Below are 18,373 nucleotides of genomic sequence, written 5' to 3' on the forward strand. Positions count from 1 at the left end.
AATATAATAATTTAAAAGAACCAAACATAACCACCACATGAAACAAAGATGAAACAAAAACAGTCGCATTATTAAATATGAGCAAAACAGACAGCATTCCTGACAGCACAGGCCTCTGGGATTGAGCCAGCGGTGTCTTGAGGTCGGCTGTTTCTTCCGCTCTATTCACCATTCCGGCTCTTTCAATTTCAAGTCTGTTCAGCAGCGCTGGACTTAAACCCGTCAGTCAAAAGCAACAAATCTTTTATTCCTCTTTCCTCTGAGCCTCAGTTAAAACACAGTAATCCCATATTACTGCCACACTAAGAACAGGATCATGGGTAAGGACGTTAGATATCCACATCTGCCTCCTCAGTCCCTTTCATCCACATATCCAATCGCATACATTTCCTTGCCAGAGAGAGCAAATGAATATCGCCCAGCTCTGATACCATGCCAAAGGCCTGTTAAAATTATAGCACACTTGGACCCCTATTGGCTGAAAGAACTTTTTTTGGTATTCCTTTGAGTGCCTGATTATAAATACTACAATATAGCTTGTTGATCTGTGCAGTTTTAACAATCAAAATGCATCAAATAATGGCTTTTATATATTGCACATCTGTATCATATATTTATGTTTCTGATGATCTTAAAACCCTTTTATTTTATCATAAGCCATGTTTCATTCCTTGACATTAACTTTGTAGTTATATATAAATGATAAATATGGATTTCTATACAAAACTAAAAAAAACCTATAATAATCATTTTGGATGGACGGATGGATGGATGGATGGACGGACAATTAAATCATTATTATGTTATTCTGATAGCTTCAAAAACTTGGTATCTTTTGGTATCTTTTGACTAAAAGCATATATTTTGTTAGTATTCAAATAATGTTTAAAGTGGTCCTTGATTATGATTTCACTTTTTTAACTTTAGTTAGTGTGTAATGTTGCTGTTTGAGCATAAACAACATCTGCAAAAGTTACGACGCTCAAAGTTCAATGCAAAGGGAGATATTTTCTTTTACAGAAATCTCTTTTTTAAGGACTACAACAAACGGCTGGTAGGGACTACAACGTGCTTCTTCCCGGGTTGGTGACATCACAAACCCCAAAATTTACATAAACCCTGCCCCTGAGAACACGCAACAAAGGGGGTGAGGCCATGTTGGGCTGCTTTAGAGAAGAGGAAGAGTTGTTGTAGTAGAGTGTTGTTGTCATGCCGTCATTTTACGCCGGACTGCTTCACAAACGAGGGTCAATTCAACACTGGATTTGCACAAAAGATTAACATGACGACACATGCTAGTCGATGAGTTGAATCAAATCCACAGCAGCTACATAAATTTATCCACTAACCATTCAGAAACATCCAGTTTCATTCTAAAAGTTGTAACTTCTTCCTGAGTCTCTCCATCAGTGTCGACTCCGGTTTGAACAATGTAAGGCTGAACACCGTTACTGACAATCCTCATTTTGTCTGCATGAGATTTTCCAGCTTTGTTGTTGTTGAGCAACCGAAGCACGAGCTGTTAAAGCTCCGCCCTCTTCTAGAAAGGGGGCCGGGATCAGCAGCTCATTTGCATTTAAAGGGACACACACAAAAACTGTGTTTTTGCTCACACCCAAATGGGGCAAATTTGACAAGCTATAATAAATGATCTGTGGGGTATTTTGAGCTGAAACTTCACAGACACATTCTGGGGACACCAGAGACTTATATTACATCTTGTAAAAGGGGCATTAGTGGTTCCCTTTAATTATGACTGTATTTATGCTATCAACTAGGATAACATCAAAAACTTTACAATGGCCATTTTGACACTTGGAATTCAATTCATGCTAACAGTTTGTAATTATGGATGAACTCCATATAAGACAAACAGGCTCTTGTATGGCAGCTCACGTTGTGAGGTGTGAGTTAAGTGCAGCTCCTGCAAAACGAGCACATGACCATCAACCGTCAGTGTTACCAACCACGCTTGTAAAAAAGAGCCTAGACAACAACACAGGCGTCCCACATACCACTTGAGCACATGCTGTGCAAACTAAAATCTCCGCCCTCTTTTGGCACAAGCACACGTTTATGCACAAGCAACACGCTGCTGTCAAAGTAGGTTTCTTGTTCCTGTATTTGCGAGGTTGGTTTCACTTCACATGAATCCAGCATTATCCTGCACTCACACATGCCCTCATACACATGCACACACAGATTTAAGGCCACCAGAGAACAATATCGGTTTTGCATCCTCTTTGAAAGTTCAGACATGCTCAAAAAGACAGGACCAGGCAATGCACCACGATTTCCCAGATTAATCAAAACCCTGCCAAAATCTGACAGGCTATGGCAATGTTTGAAAAGGCAGCCATGTGCTCACCAAAGCGACCAAACTAGTTTGTCTTGCATCTAAGCTTTTCACACAACCCTTCATTATGTCAGCTACATTACATCCCATGAGCACTGGTGTCAGATTCACTGTCAGAATGTTTCAGAGATCAGCACACTGACTAGTGCGCTAATATTAATTGATAAAGTCAACATGCTCAAAATGGAACAAAACATCTGAATCAACATGAAATCAAAACTGAGACCATTTCCTTTCTGAATACGTGTTTGTGGACTTACTGTATCAATTATTCTTAATTAAACAATTTATTTAATAAAAAAAAAAAAAAATGGGAATTATGTTTCCGGCAATAAATTTCCTATAATATTCACAGTGCAACTACTACACCTTCAAAACTGGGGGGCAAGGTGAAATTATTGTCAGTGGTAATTGACGAAACACCACAGATGTGTTCCACAGGATTTATGCTGGAAATAACCCAGAGTAATTGTTGACCTGTATAACCAAATCCCACATCACTGATATAAATGTCAACAGTAAGAAATCCAATTAAGGTTTGAGTAGCGTTGATGAAATTAAAAGCACATAACCTGTTTGCTTTGCACCTGCCCATATAGACCATAATTATGCTCTAGCAACCTTCTACAGTGCGAGTAAATCACTCGCATATGCGACTAAATTTTCATGCAAGGTGACTACATAGTTGCATCTCAAATGACGCACTATGCACTTATACACTATGTACTCATCCGTGTAGTGTGTGAACGTTATAAGGTTATTTTGTCACTCAACATCAAAGTCTAATAGCCCCTCCCCCTCTGCTACGTAATTAAAGCTAAGTGCATAAAGTGTCCAACATTCCACACTTCATTTTTTCCATTAATTTCGTGCATCATCCAGGTATTTTAAAGGGTACTTTTTCTTTTTGGAATTTGTGTGAATGCACTACTCCCACTATACTTAAAAACATCATTGAATATTACATAAGTACGCGATTTGGGACGCACCTAATGTCTATCGTTAGCCTGTTCGAAAACCGTTCGATTTCACTCGCTAGTGTTTGAGTTGGAGGCTAAGAATAAGAATATATGCTTTAAAACACAATTAGGTGTAGTTGAGATATATAGATTGAACTCATATTCTGTGTTTCTATGGTTAAAGTGTTGACTAAAGTCCTGCTGTCTGCTGTAATTAGATTCATGGTGTTATCAGAGCAAAGGATTGAATGGATGAGTAGTTAATGTGTGTGTCTGAACAATGGAGAAGACAAGAACGTCTCAAATTCTCCAGACAATCTGGTGAAGAGCATGAGGATGCTGGCTGTCTCATCTCATGTGTCAGAGACATGGCATTACGAGATGGCCTGACCATTATTTGGAAGCTCCTTTACAAACGTTGCGGGAACACAACATAAGACCTAAGCGATCGAGTTTTACAACTTGGTTCTCCAGTACGCCAGCATATAACCTAATATTGAATTGCCTGTATACTGACAGCACTCAAATTATACAACAACGACTGATTTTAACTGTCACATTTACATACAAACTTAACATCTTAAAAGTAGATAAGAATCAGCATTGATTTAGCATTCTGAATCATAAACGTTGTACAAACATCTGCTAACATCTGACAGGAAACTGCAATAGGCAGCCACTCTAAAACTTACATAATTTAGATGAAAATGTGCACCATTTCTGTATATTTTCGAATGCATAAACCACTAAGCAAGCGCAATGGAATATCCATCACAATTTCATTCATATTCATGCATAAATAAATAATTCTAGCACATGTGCACTTCTTTACATTTGGATAAACACAGATATACTACAGTTTCTAAACGATAAAGATAATGTACAGCTTAACAGTTCATCAATACCTATGAATAATAATAATGAGATCACTGTAGTTAAAGAAATTAATAAAATCACAATACGTCATTTTATATCTTCACCACCAAAAAAATTAAAATTTTCACTCAGACAATATATATACACTAGATGGACCTTGAACATGTCACTCTTCATGAAACAAAAAAAAATCATATGAATGTAAATAAAACATGAACTGTTACATCACATTCTTGCTGGGAAATGCGACTTTGGTTTCAAAAACAAATAATGTCGGCTAGACGTGTATGCGTGCAGTCCGTGTCTTGAGCGTGAGGAGAAAGTCACTCTATTTCCTGACAGGACGTGCATACAGACCAGCAAACACAGACCCCGTTGATTGAAGGGTTTCTAGAAACCAATCGCTTCGCAATCCAACAGCTCTCAGCAGCACGACGTGGCTGTTTTAACAAAAATGAACCTTCAGTCATAGCTGGTACACTTTGACAACTAAAAGATTCAATTGATCCTTCGCTAAGCTCCGCCCCCTGGTTACAGTTGCTAGGTCTGATGAACTTTACAGAACAAAACTGGAGATTTCTATGATCAGCGTTATGTAGATATTATTCTTATATGGAATGGCGTGAATTGTAACAACTCAAATCATCTTCTTTAAGCAAATTGTTAAAGGCACAATATGTACGATTTTTAGATTAAAATATCCAAAAACCACTAGAACAATGTTATATATTTTGTTGACTTGTGTACTTACATTATCACAAATTTATCACAAGGATGTTTAAATCCAGAGAAATTAGCCATTTTAACCAGGACACGGATCGTGTCCGTGCGTCGCCTATCAATGAAATCATACCCCCGTTACCCTCGATTTCCGGTTTTATTTGGTAGAAACCATGGAAACACCAAAGATGCTTTAATATATTATGTGTTTTATTAGACAGGGGAGCAACTGTTTGGATACATTTATCAACAGGGAACTAATCATGCTATATAGCTCAACACAGTAAGTCTTAGGGCTAAGTAAAAAATATCGTTTTCACGATTTTAATCGATTCTCATTTTTACGAACCGATATCGATTCTTAAATCCCAAGAATCGATTAGTCTAGTCTGTTTTCAGTTGATGAAGCAAAGTCTTAGATTTCAAATGACGTCCATCTTATTATGAGATTCAAAAAATAAATACTGTATTGGCGCTGTTTAATGTGACGTAACAGATCACTGTAGCGCCTCAGTTAAAGAGAAGCGGCAGCACGGAGCGCATGTGAACATCCACTCCTCCACTTTAATACCAGTTACAGCGCGAAATAAACATGAATAAACATCTGAAGGTATGTTAAAATATACAGTACAACTTACCGAAATCCGTATCATGTCTCGTCTAATAGCTCAATCAGTGTTTCAACCTCGAAAAGACACGTCACGTAACGTCACATTTACCTCAGAAAAACCATATTCACTGACCATAAACTCATTAGTCAGCTAGAAAAATGAACTCTAGAAAGTCAGCTATCTGAAAAATATAGCTATGCACCGTTACATATTCATTGTAATTTTTAATGCTCTTCAATATTTAATGCATGTTTGAATAAATCAGTCATGACAGCCACAATTTAAATGTTTATATTTCAAAAAAATGAATTGGAGTAGAAATATGATTATGTAATTCTAAACTTTAGTTATTATAAAAAACATCATTGAGTGTAATTTAAGTGTTTGTATATAAATAAGTTAATTTTAACAATATTATAGTAATGTAGTACCAACTGACTCCCATGTGTAGTTTACAGCATTAGTTGGGAGATTTTTTCCTCTAGAAAATTTGCCATGTAATGTGTCTGATATACTACATCCAAAATAATCGATATCGAATCGAAATCATAATCGAATCGAAATCATAATCGAATTGAATTGAAAGCATGTGAATAGAAATTGAATCGAATCGTAAAAATTGTGTCAATACCCAGCCCTAGTAAGTCTTATTGTTTAAATCTCGTTTTCTTGATTTACCACGAGTTGTACCATGCTTTACCATGCATAATATCGATCTAGTTTACTGCAGTGTGCAACAAGCGTCTCATAGCAGCCCCCGAGCGAACACAGAGTAGCATTATAACAACTTTCAACACACACAAATGTATCTAATATGATAAACAGCGCTGCGTTACCAGACATACGCTTGACTGGAAGAAGCGGAAGCAGAGACTGCGGCATAATAAAAGTTCCACTTCTCTCGAGCCGTGTGTCGTGCTCGTCTCTCATTAGCAATCGCTCCAGCGGCCTCCACCGGCTGTAGCCATGACCATGATTCCGCATCATCAAACTACGCCTTTGTTTTGAATAAGCGACCTCTAGTGGCGATAAATTACATATTGTCCCTTTAAATTTCACAAATAGCATGATTAAAAGTTGTGGATATGGCAAACCAGCTTGGAGGCATTTCTCTTGAATAAGAAAATAAAAAGAGAAATGTTCTCTTTGTAAATGTTAGAACAGGGAAATTGTTCTAAATGTTTCTACAACGCTTCTTACACTATAGTACACCGAAAAAAAAAAAAATTGTGTAGGATTTACTTAAATTTTCTCAGAAACTGCTAGTAAATTTCACAAATAATTAAAAAGAAATGGCAAGCGACACATTGAATTAGACGTGAAATTTCTTGTAAACCGCAGTTCAACAATTTTCAAAATCATTTTTACAGTGTATTGTGAAATGTTTTGCTACAATGGCTTCTACTATGACCAACATCACTTAATGAACTAACATTAAGGGCGTGTTCACACTTGTCATGTTTGGTTCGATTAAAACGAACCCTGGTGCGATTGCTCTGTTAGTGAGGTTCATTTGAACATGTGTGAACACTGCCATCTTGAACCCTGGTGCGCACCAAACAAGCGGACCGAGACCACTGAAAAGATGGGTCTCGGTCCGTTTCCAAACGAACTCTGGTGCGGTTCAAATGATATATGAACGCAACACGGACCAAAGACATGTAAACGAACCAAAAACAGGAAGATGAGGCCTTAAAAAGGACGGAATCCTCACGCATATCAGTTTTTCTTGTCATAGTGGCAAGTTTGCCCATCACAGGCATTAGACGCGCGTCTCCACGCAGCAGATCATTTGTGTGTGTGGCGGAGGAATTCCTGCCACTGTTTTGACTCCTTTACACATTTTATAAACTCTTCACGAGTTCCCAGCTGGCCAAAATACCATCATATGCAGGCTACACACACACAACAAGCGCATTTATTTCAGCACACATCATTGTTTTGGATGTTCGGTAAGTTCCATCTCAAAATAGGCAATACATCATAAAATCCGACCAATCAGGTTGTGAACGTATTCCTATGCCTTTAGGTTCGGTATCTTTTGGTTCGGTGATAAAATTGCCAATCTGAATGCTAATCGGACCAGGACTAAATGTTTTTTTTTTTTTTGCTCCGGACCAAACAAACCGAACTACAAGTGTGAACACACCCTAAGTTATTAAAATTAATTTAACCTCAAATCTAAGTGTCCTTACTGATGCTAAGCATGTTCATTTGTGAATAACAGAAACCAATACAAACATTTAAAAGAACTAGTCATGAAGCATCAAGAACTTTTTTTAACACCCAAATAACCACACAGCAACTCAAGAACATCATACAGCTAAAAAGGATTCTTGATAAGAAGAGGCTTCCTTGGTAAACCTGAGATGATGCAAATAAAGAGTATATTTCAATTGTCTGAATTTCCATTGTAGTGGAAACAGCAGCAGGAGGAAAGACTGAAGTCACCACATCAGCTGAGTCCTAGACACCCAAAAAGCCACGAGTTACACAGTTGTCCCACTGAAGGCTTTTAAAGCCTGACCTTTGTGGGGTGAAGAATGAAACTTGACGCATTTTTACAGGGGGTTTCCCCAAATGCGATTGGTTTCTATAAGGGACTCGTAAAAGAGGAAATTCAGAGGATTTGAGTGCTCTTCGAAAGAAACATCAGAGAGGGGAAAATGTTCGACACTCGTGACATATGCAGTTGTAAATGAGCATGTTCACTGATCTGAAGTACAAATTACCCTGTTGATTGCATCATGGTGACAAGAACAGGTGTCTAAAGAGAAAATGGTGAATGATATTGTGATTATTTTGGTGTTAAACAATGCCGGCCATTACCTCTCCATGCACAAAAAAGATTTTTAGGCCAGAAACATGCTCTATGCAAGTATGCAAATGTATATATCGACCAGACCAATTAAAGTAATTGGCCAATCACTGGTCATTTTGAGTTGCTGAAAATCTACAAAGAGCAAATATTTCCAATATTTTTAGTGAATCTAGTAAATGCTAAATAAATGTTAGGCTACATTTTAAATCCAAACATTTGGTGTGTTCTGAAGCATTCAAAAGTTTAGTGAGGTCATTAAGATTTGTTTTTTATTTGAAATAAATTAATACTTTTATTCACCAAGGACACATTAAACTGATCAAAAGTGACAGTATTTACATGTATAATGTTACAAAAGATTTCCATTTCCAATAAATGCTGGTCTTTTGAACTTTCTATTCATCAAAGAATCCTGAAAAAAATGGTTTCCACAAAAATATGAAGCAGCACAACTGTTTTCAACATTGATAATAATAAGAAATGTTTCTTGAGCAGCAAATCGGCATATCAGAATGATTTCTGAAGGATCATGTGACACTGAAGACTAGTGGTTCATGGTTCAGATCATATTACGGTTTTTGAGTCATGGATCGGATCTTTTTTTTTGGATCAGCAAGAAAAAAAATGTATGAATAATTAAGTACTTTGATACCACAGCAAAAACTACTAGCCTAACTAATACATTTAAAATATTATTAAAGGTAAGTGAACAATCAGTGAAAAAATAAGAACAAATACACTAATTACAAGCATAGATAAATGCAATATAACAAAGTAAACGTAAAATATAGTGTTTACTGTATAAATTAAATATAGATTCATCTTTGTTAAAGTTGTGTTTTGTTGTTTGCTTTAATGGTTTAAAATTGCTTAAATGTGTAAATTTGCAAGACAAAACACACGCAAATGATAAACTTTCACTCTATGATGATTAAACTGGGCAATTAATCTGCGAATCACACGCGTGCCGAACTATAGGCCTGGTCCGTATGGATCAACTACGATCCATTTAATTCCTACTGAGGACTGGAGTAATGATGCTGAAAATTCAAATTGCATCACAGGAATAAATTACATTTTAAAATGTATTCAAATAGAAAACAATATTTCTGTTTTTGCTGTATTTTTGATCAAATAAATTCAGCCTTGGTGAGCAGAAGTGACTACTTTCAGAAACACTGAAAAATCTTACCGAACCCAAACTTTTGAATGGTAGTGTATATCAGTATTATAAGCCACCCTGCTCTTCTAGATGTGGATAATCGATATCAAACATTACAAAACCCATACTGGTCAGCTGTAAGAATGATCAAATTAGCCAAAATATTTAATAACAAACATTAAAGAAGCTAATGATGTGGAAAAATTGTGCGTTCAGATTCAGCCTGGACTTGCTGATTAGACGACTCATACTATGGCTGTTGGATTACATTTGTTCTAAGCAGAATACGAAAGTGCTTTTGTTTATTTTATGAAATGGATCCAGAGGTCAATGATACTGAAAGCTCTTCAAACACACACGTGAAAAGCAGTATATGAAATACAAGCTCTTAAACGAGGGTCTATTTCAAATCTTGCCACTTTTATCAATCAGCCACCTTCATTTAGTAAAACAGGACCAAATGCTAGAAATAACAAAAATAATTTAAGCAAAAACAGCATATCTGCAATACAAAATGTGCCAAATTCTATCAACATCAAGTAGAGACACAAAGCCTCTTTTTTTGTCAGCGTTAAAACCTCGTACTTCAAAGCCCTGCGTCTGTGCGGGGAAAAAAGGAGCTCTGCAAAATAAAAATGGCATCCAGTTTGAACGTGAAGCGAGGAGAGAGGTCTCTCACGGGAATGGTTCAGATCACAAAGGCCAACGTCTAATGGGTAGGAGAGTGAGTCACACGCCTGTTTCTGTCTCTCGCGCTTTTCCCTTTTTCTCCCTCTCTCTCTCTCATACAACCAGCTCCCGCTCACACGAGCTTCACGGAAATACGTCTGCTCAAACCGTCCGGCGCGCAGTGGATGAACTCGACAGAAACGCTGCAGCGTACCGGTGTCATCTGTGCAAATGAAAGCAAAACTAGGACACGACTGTAAACAGAGCAGCCAAATGTGCAGCGCCAGTTGGTGCACTTCTGATTTCTTGCAGACAGACGTGCTGTTGGGTAGTTGATGCATAACGTCTACTTGGCCTTTTTTTTACATTAAAATTTTAGGTTAAATTTAATGTATAATGTAATATGGAAAAAGAAAAAAAGAATTAGCATTGTTTAAATGCTGTTTTAAATAGTTTCAGCATGTCAAACTACACGACATATCAACTTCCTAAGTATTTCATGTCAACTGCACTAATGCAGCGACATTTCTAGATAAAATATGATCTGGCTGAAAATGCACTTCATTTATTTATAAAATGCACTAGAGATTTCACGGTGCAAAATTGTACTGTTTAGAGATGTGCGATATATTTCCGGTGGAAATCTGTTGGTAGAGATTTTGGACTATCGTCTCTATCGCTCACATGACGTTGCTATGCTGCGGCGTCACAAAAGCTCATCATTTGAATAAGTTTTTAAGCATTGCGGTAAAAAACAAAGAAAAAGGGATTTTAAACCGTTGAAGTACAGTAAGCAGCAAAAGACAACATTTCATTATATGAGCCCGCTGTCAGAGAGATGGTTTCTGAGCCTGTCTGAGAGACGCGCGCAGCATATGAAGCGCTGCTTATACAGCGTGCGAGTACTGAAATTAATTCTTTTTTGCCGCTTGAATGGTCAAATACAAATACTTATTAGGGCTGGGACAATAAATAAATTCTCGATTTGCGAATGTATCGCGATTTCCGAATGTATCGCGATTCTCTCTCGAATCGATTCTGAGTTTAGTTTTCAGCAGCAGATGGCGCTCTAGGCTAGTTTTTAACTGCACACTCAAATGCTCAGGAAGAAGAGTGCTGGAGAGCGCTCGTGCGTTCGGCGGAGTCATGCAAGTGGTTAAATATACTTGCACCTCGGCTCAGAATGCTTTTATGAAGTGAGAATATAAACACAGCCCACTGCGAACACCACTGTAATTCGCTACAACCTTTTCTAACTTCATGAATGATTATACTAGGTTTAAGTGGTGTGTGTAAAGGAACTGGAAGCAAGCAGAGTACGGGTGTTTCTAAAGCACGTAGTGCCATCTGCTGTTAAAAACTAAGCTCAGAATGGATACGAGACAGAATCGCTCCAGATTGAGTCATTGTATCGCAAATCGAGAATTTATTTATTGTCCCAGCCCTAATACTTATGTGTCAAAATGCCTGTCTTTGCAAGTATACTCGTAAATACAGTAATTTCTGTCTTAAGTGAACGTAAACGGTTAAGAAAAAAAACGCACAAGTACATTGGATCCGTGAATTAGGTCTTAAAGTGACAGCAACCTAATAAACCTGCTGCTGCTGTCTCAATGTAAATCAAACAACAAATGAGAAAAGAAAAAAAATCTCTCACTGCTCTTGACTAAATCACTTTTGTATCTTTAAATAAGAATAAATGTATGTTTAATTTACACTTTTTTTTATTAGTCTAGAATTTTTTGAGATATTGAAAATGGTGACAAGAATTATGAAATTTCAATGGTATCAAATTTTGATTCCATAAAAACCTTATTTAAAGCAAAAATAACTATCACTGTTAAAAAAAAAAAAAAAAGATGAATTTATAGTAAAAAACTGCAGCTGTGGTTGCCAGAAATGTACCATAAAAAATACGGTAGCAACATTTTAGGTTTTTACAGGTTTAACTTAAATTTACAGTAAAATACCGTATTTCATTAACTGATATAATGTTAATTTACTAATCTTTTAAAGAATATCTGTTTTATACCTTTATAATACACTGACAGAGGTGATGAGTCACATGATGAATCAAAGTTCATCACAAGCAGCTTTCCCGTAAGCTGAGAAGGTATATGCTAATATATAGAAGGTGCATAGCGTCATTCACACAAACACTAAAGTTAAACACCATCATGGTAACACACGACATAAAAAAATGCAATAAACATTAATTTAACAATATTAGATGTAACATGAAACCCTAATGTACATAACTGATTAGAAAAAAAAATAAGAAAAACTAAGAAGAAACAGAGTTAATTCAACGAAAATACATCAAATGTGAAGTGTCACGCAGGGAATGCTGGGAATGTCAATTTACGTTTCTTTACTGTAAATTATACAATGGCTTGTTCTTTTTCACTTCCAAAAACTGTAAGTTTTAACAGTATTTTACTGTAAGATTACATTAAATGTACGGTTAGATCCATTACAGTTATTCGCCGTATATAGTACAGAAACTTTCTGTTAACCAATTAACTGTTTTTCACTGTAGTCTTTTACCGTTAAAATCACGATCATTTTTATATTGCTATCATGAATTAAAATTGCTCATGTCGTGATATAAGATTTTGGTCATATCACCCACCCCTAGTACTATTACAGATTTTTTTTTAAATACTAGAAATAAACTTAAACTAACATAATAATAAAACACAAAAACATGTTTTGCTGCTGGCTTGAACAATATGGATTATTTAATGGCCAGTAACACCAATATCAACAGTGGAAGGTGGCTGATATAATGCTGATATATTACTACTAATAAAAATACATATATATTACGGAAATTTATAAGAAATGAAACATACACAAAATTGCCATACTATTTACACTAAATTCAGTTACGTATCTCTAAATTCATGTTGACAAAAATATGTGTTTACAAGGCTGGCGTCAACATTTGAAACTGACATGTGGGAAATACCACATCTAATAATCAGCCAACCGGATATAGTTATTAATAACTGAAAATAATCTCAAAATGGAGAAATATTGCTTTATTGGTCTGGCTTTATTAATAAAAACAATAAATGCCATAATAGATTTAGAACAAACATTTCAAATGCATATTTATGAACACTGGGATATTATGAACTGGGAATGTCCTGAAATGATATTTGGAAACATGAAGAGAGGTGTGGCTGCTGTGACACAACAGCGTTTTTCACTTTTAGGCCCAAATGAGAAAAATAAATGTGTGTCTATGAAAAAAAATCTGCCTCTTTGGGGTTACGTTTATTATTTCAAACTTTTAAGCTTGATTTCATTGTCAGTCTATCTTTATTTTGGCTCGATCTGTGTCGCTTTCCATCTGCCAAATGCAGTTTGTTATTTTGCTGAGATACGTGCGAGTGTTGCCTTGACAGTCGCTGCAAATTCCCACCGCATCAGCACCACCACGGATCGTTTATCTAACGTAAACACGCCATATAACTATAAAAGAAGCATTTTGGAGACTAAGTAGCCCTGAAACAACCTAGACAGAAACAAGCCTGTTATTATTCATCATAACGCCGTTGAAATGCAAGATTCTCACACAGGGGCTTTTCGTGCATGTGGCCCCGTGACTTTAAAAAGGGTCAATGGAAAAACAGCAGGAACCACAGGCTCTCCTTGGACGGTGGCCCGGCTGTGGAAAACTGGGATCTTTGAATAATAATCCCTAATATGTCATTCTGAAAGTGTGTGAGTGCAGAACAAGACTAAGTGAGTGGGCGTAAACATCTGATCTAGATTCCATACTCAGAGGCTAAAATGAATATCAAATCTGTCCTCCCCAAAAATAAGTCAAATCAAAACCAAAAAAAAAAGCTTAAATCATTATATAACCCACAACAATAATCTGCATAACTTAAATGTAGAAAATTTGGAGGATAAAAATAATAAAATAAAAATAAAATATTTTATATCGTACAGTAAGTCATTTCTTCACTGTATTTTTAAAAGATCAAACAAACTGAAAACATTTCAATAACACACACTAGAACATATATAGGTTTTTAAGACCTAAAATATAATAATTCATAACAATAATTCATTATTCACAAATAAACAACTGCTTTCAGAATACCCACCCTATATATACATGCATGTATGTATATATATATATAAGATTGTGCTCATAGTAAACAATGTAGTACCGTGTTATGTCATCACAAAAATCTCTATGAAAGACACTACGAACTGCACCTGCATTTGACATGCTTCTGGCTGTCGCTGCACAGCTGAAGACGCCTCGGTACGTCCTTTAGACAAAAGGTTTCTGCGCGAAGGACGGTCACCAAATAAAGCTTTGTGCAAACCACATACACACATACATACACACACCAGAGCTGCATGCATGAATACAATATTTCATGCACGTCGCAGCTGCAACCGCGCTCAATATAACAAACGCCAAGAAATGATTATACAAATATATATTTACATACATTCCATGCATTTATGTCATACATGCTCCAGTCATTTATAACGAATAAAAAAATGGGTGGTGGAAAATAATGCAAATTACAATAAATGCAATGCGTTCTGGCTGACTGTCTGACATTAAGATCCCACATAAATTGGTTTATTATGAAAACTACAGCATACAGTATCACGTTGCGGTCTGCGCCACCCTCTCACGCACAGACAATGAGCCCGCAGTGGGTTTATGAGACATGCGGGGCCCCTCCAGCTCTTCACACCCGCGTACAACGCACACCGCACGCGCCTGTCACTGACGCACGCGCGGCACACTAGCAACGCTCCTGAACACAAACCTGCTCTTGCTGCGAATAATACTCATTTTAAAAAAGCCTCGAAAATCCTACATACACTGCGTTATTGTTGTTCTAGCACTCAGACTGGTTGGTTAAGCTCCCCATAGCAAAACTAAATGCGTTTTCCTCCTTCTACAGTCGGAACCCGCGACAAAAAAACAACCGAAACTTTCTGCTTACCGTCTTTGGCTTCCTCTTCGTCATTCACCAACGAGTAGAATAAGAAATATCGACGATTTTAAGAAAAAGAAATGAGTGTGTCGGAGGGTAAAAACTGAACATTAACCCTACGGCTGTGTGACGTCTCTCAGTGCTGCTTTTGAAAACATCGCCGTCAGTCCGTCTCTAAGAAAAGCCCCAGCGAAAAAACACGTAAAGCACAGGAGCTCATTGGCTGACGAGGAGCCACGTGATCCGAGGCGCTCAAAAACGTTTTGCGCGTGCTCGTACTCGCTCTGCTGCTAGGCTGTGACTTACATACACTGATATTTTTGCTGTTGAACATTTCTCTTTTCTATTAATGTTTTGTTTGTTTATTTTAATATTATATAATTATATTATTATTATTCAATTATACAATACTTCATTATTTCTTATGTATATTTTAATTTAATGAAATATCTTTTGGCTGAAATAATTTTATGTGTTATTTTGATTTTATATATTTTAATTATAATTAATGAATTTAATTAAAATATATAATTAGTTATTTTATTTATTATTTCTTCATGATCTCTGCAATATACAAATACATAATGCATAACAAAATTATATGTAAATATCAGTTTAGAGAAATTGTGGTTGGCAGAATGCAAAGAATATGTCCAGTGGTGTTTTTATTTAATCTAATTTATTTGTTTTTTGTGACTTATCTCCTATATTCTTTTATTTTATGGTTTAGATTGTTTTATATTGTTTTGTGTCTATAATAAAATAATTGTTTTTTATTTAATCTAATTTATTTATTAATTTTTTTTTGGATTGTTTCCTATATTATTTTATTATGGTTTTATAGTTTGGATTATGTTAGATTGTTTTGTGTTTATAATAATAATAATATTTAGAAAATCTCCATCCACTTTTTTAATATGAAAAATTGCTCCACTCTTTAAACTTTTTATTTTATTTTATTTTATAAGTGAAATACACGCACTCTCATGTCGTAAACTTGTTTTTGTATGAGGGTTTAACGTTATATTATTATTTTTTTCTTCTTTGGGGGGGCTGACGCTGCGCACTGTGACGTCACCCTTTCCGTCCGACGCTGCAGCGAGCGATCGCGAATGTTCTGGAAGGTTCATGTCGGAGAGGCGCGAGGAGAAGGAGGAGAAGGTATTTGTCGAGCGCGATCCATTGTGGCGACATTCATTCTGTTATTATGAGCATAGAATGTGTTTGATTCTAGTTTCGCTGTTTTAGGACGCCGTTTGTGGCGCATTCCGGGGTTATTAATGTTGTGGCGCAGTTGGTTATTTATATGATGTAGGAAAAAGGGAGTTCGCGCATGCGCAGGGATGGGCTGGTATTATGTTGCAGAACGAGCTCGAATCACAAGGGAGAACATTGGTCTGTGTGTGTGTTAGGGGGATGGGCGCTGGCTACACACACACACGCACGTGCATGCACGCACATGCACAGAACCAGCTAGAGTCGGTTGCATGAAATGCGACTATTTTGTGGTCTGAAGAAGTGATCATAACATAAAAACATATGCGTGGTTGACATATGACATTGTAATTGTCTTGTGAAAAACTGGGTTATAGTTTGAACCCTTAACAAGAAAGACTATAAAGTGTTATGATGGTACCATTTGTACTATTGCATAAGCATAAAAGTTAGCAGCTGGATAAAAAGGGGAAAAAAGCTAAAACCAGCCTAAGCTGGTTGGTTGGTCTTCAAGCCTGGTCATATCTGGTTTAGGGTTGGTTTTAGAAGGGTTTTGACCACATCTTTAGATCAGACTAGGAGACCAACCAGCTAAAACCATCTTAACTTGTTTTTTAATCAACCTATAATATTTGTTTTATGTTTGTTTGTTTTTTATTTACTTTAAAATGTAATATTTTATTTATTCAAGACAGTATTATCTTCTGGTTGCAAGGAATCTAGTGACTTTCCTAGTTAAAGGGAAAAAATAAAATACTATGGTCGTACTTGGAGTACTGACCTACTAAGCAGTCATTAATATTTGACCATTTATTATTGCCATGGACAATAACTGTACCTGATTACCTGATTAAATAACAGAAAAAAAATAGTGTAAAATAACAGCAATTGTGTGTGCATCTTATTTATCATCATTAAACTGCATTATATAATCAATATCTGGATATTGTTCAGCTAGCTACTGTAAATGCTGTGGTACGTGACTATGGCAGTCACATACTATGGTATATTTCACAAAGCCATAGTATTGCCATTGTATGGTCACAGTAAGACTGGAAAACCACATGTGGAACAGCCTCAGAAATGCCTGCTTGTTTGATGTGGCTTGTTTATACATGCTGTACAGTACATATCTGCTACTGTCAGTGAGGATATGTTTTATGGATGGGTTCTGCCAAGCATTGTTTGTATCAAATAAATGCAAAGCAATGGAATACCAAAATCTATGTGCTTACTTTTATGTCGTTAAAGAATATTATGGATGGAGGTCATCACACTGACCATGTTTACATGCACAAGAATATTGGTCCTATTTAGATTAATATTAATTAGTAGGGATGCACGATAGATCAGCCACCATATTGGTATCGGACGATATATGTATATATTTTTAATGTTATCGTTATCGGCCCAATAAGAAAATTTGGCTGATATATTAAAGCCGATAAATAATATTATTTCCTTCAGCTGAGACACTTCCGATGCGCTCTGCTCACCATGATGGGTTTGAATTGCTTGAAATATGATTGAAAAAAAGGAAAATACAGTTAAGTGCAACGTGCAGCGCAAGTCTGTCATATAGGCTACATAATATTATAATTGTGTGTTTGGGACATGGCTTTTAATGGTGAGACTTTTGTTTTTGTAATCAGGTTATCAAAAATTATATAAAAATTTGGATTTAGATTTACCGGCCAATATATCAGTTATCAGCTTTCGAATATAAAGAATTATTGGTATCGGACAAAATTTTCATATCGGTGCATCCCTATTAATTAGATTAATATTTCATAACCCCATTAAATAAATACTACAGTTCCAAGAAATCTGTATATGAGGATTCTTAATGATCTGCACACCCTATTTGGAAAAATTGTAGCATAATGGAATATTCATTCATATCTACTACACATGTAAAACAAAATTCACTGACATGAAGTGTGATTTGAGGTGAAATTACTGTATATAATTACTAAAAATGCAGCATAAAAACTGGCAAAAATAT

At 36.2% G+C, this 18,373-nt stretch overlaps 1 protein-coding gene across 2 annotated transcripts in view; it reads right to left on the minus strand.

The window, feature by feature from the left end:
• The window catches only part of ankrd12 (ankyrin repeat domain 12), a 55,308-nt gene extending 39,946 nt beyond the window's left edge, over positions 1-15,362 (minus strand). For both annotated transcript variants that reach the window (XM_051883984.1, XM_051883974.1), the window contains exon 1: positions 15,163-15,362. The gene's annotated coding sequence lies outside the window, so the exon portion shown is untranslated. The remainder of the gene's footprint in view (positions 1-15,162) is intronic.
• Between the last annotated feature and the right edge of the window lie 3,011 nt (positions 15,363-18,373).

The sequence above is a fragment of the Ctenopharyngodon idella genome, chromosome 2, assembly GCF_019924925.1.
Source record: "Ctenopharyngodon idella isolate HZGC_01 chromosome 2, HZGC01, whole genome shotgun sequence".
In the NCBI taxonomy this organism is placed as follows: Eukaryota; Metazoa; Chordata; class Actinopteri; order Cypriniformes; family Xenocyprididae; genus Ctenopharyngodon; species Ctenopharyngodon idella.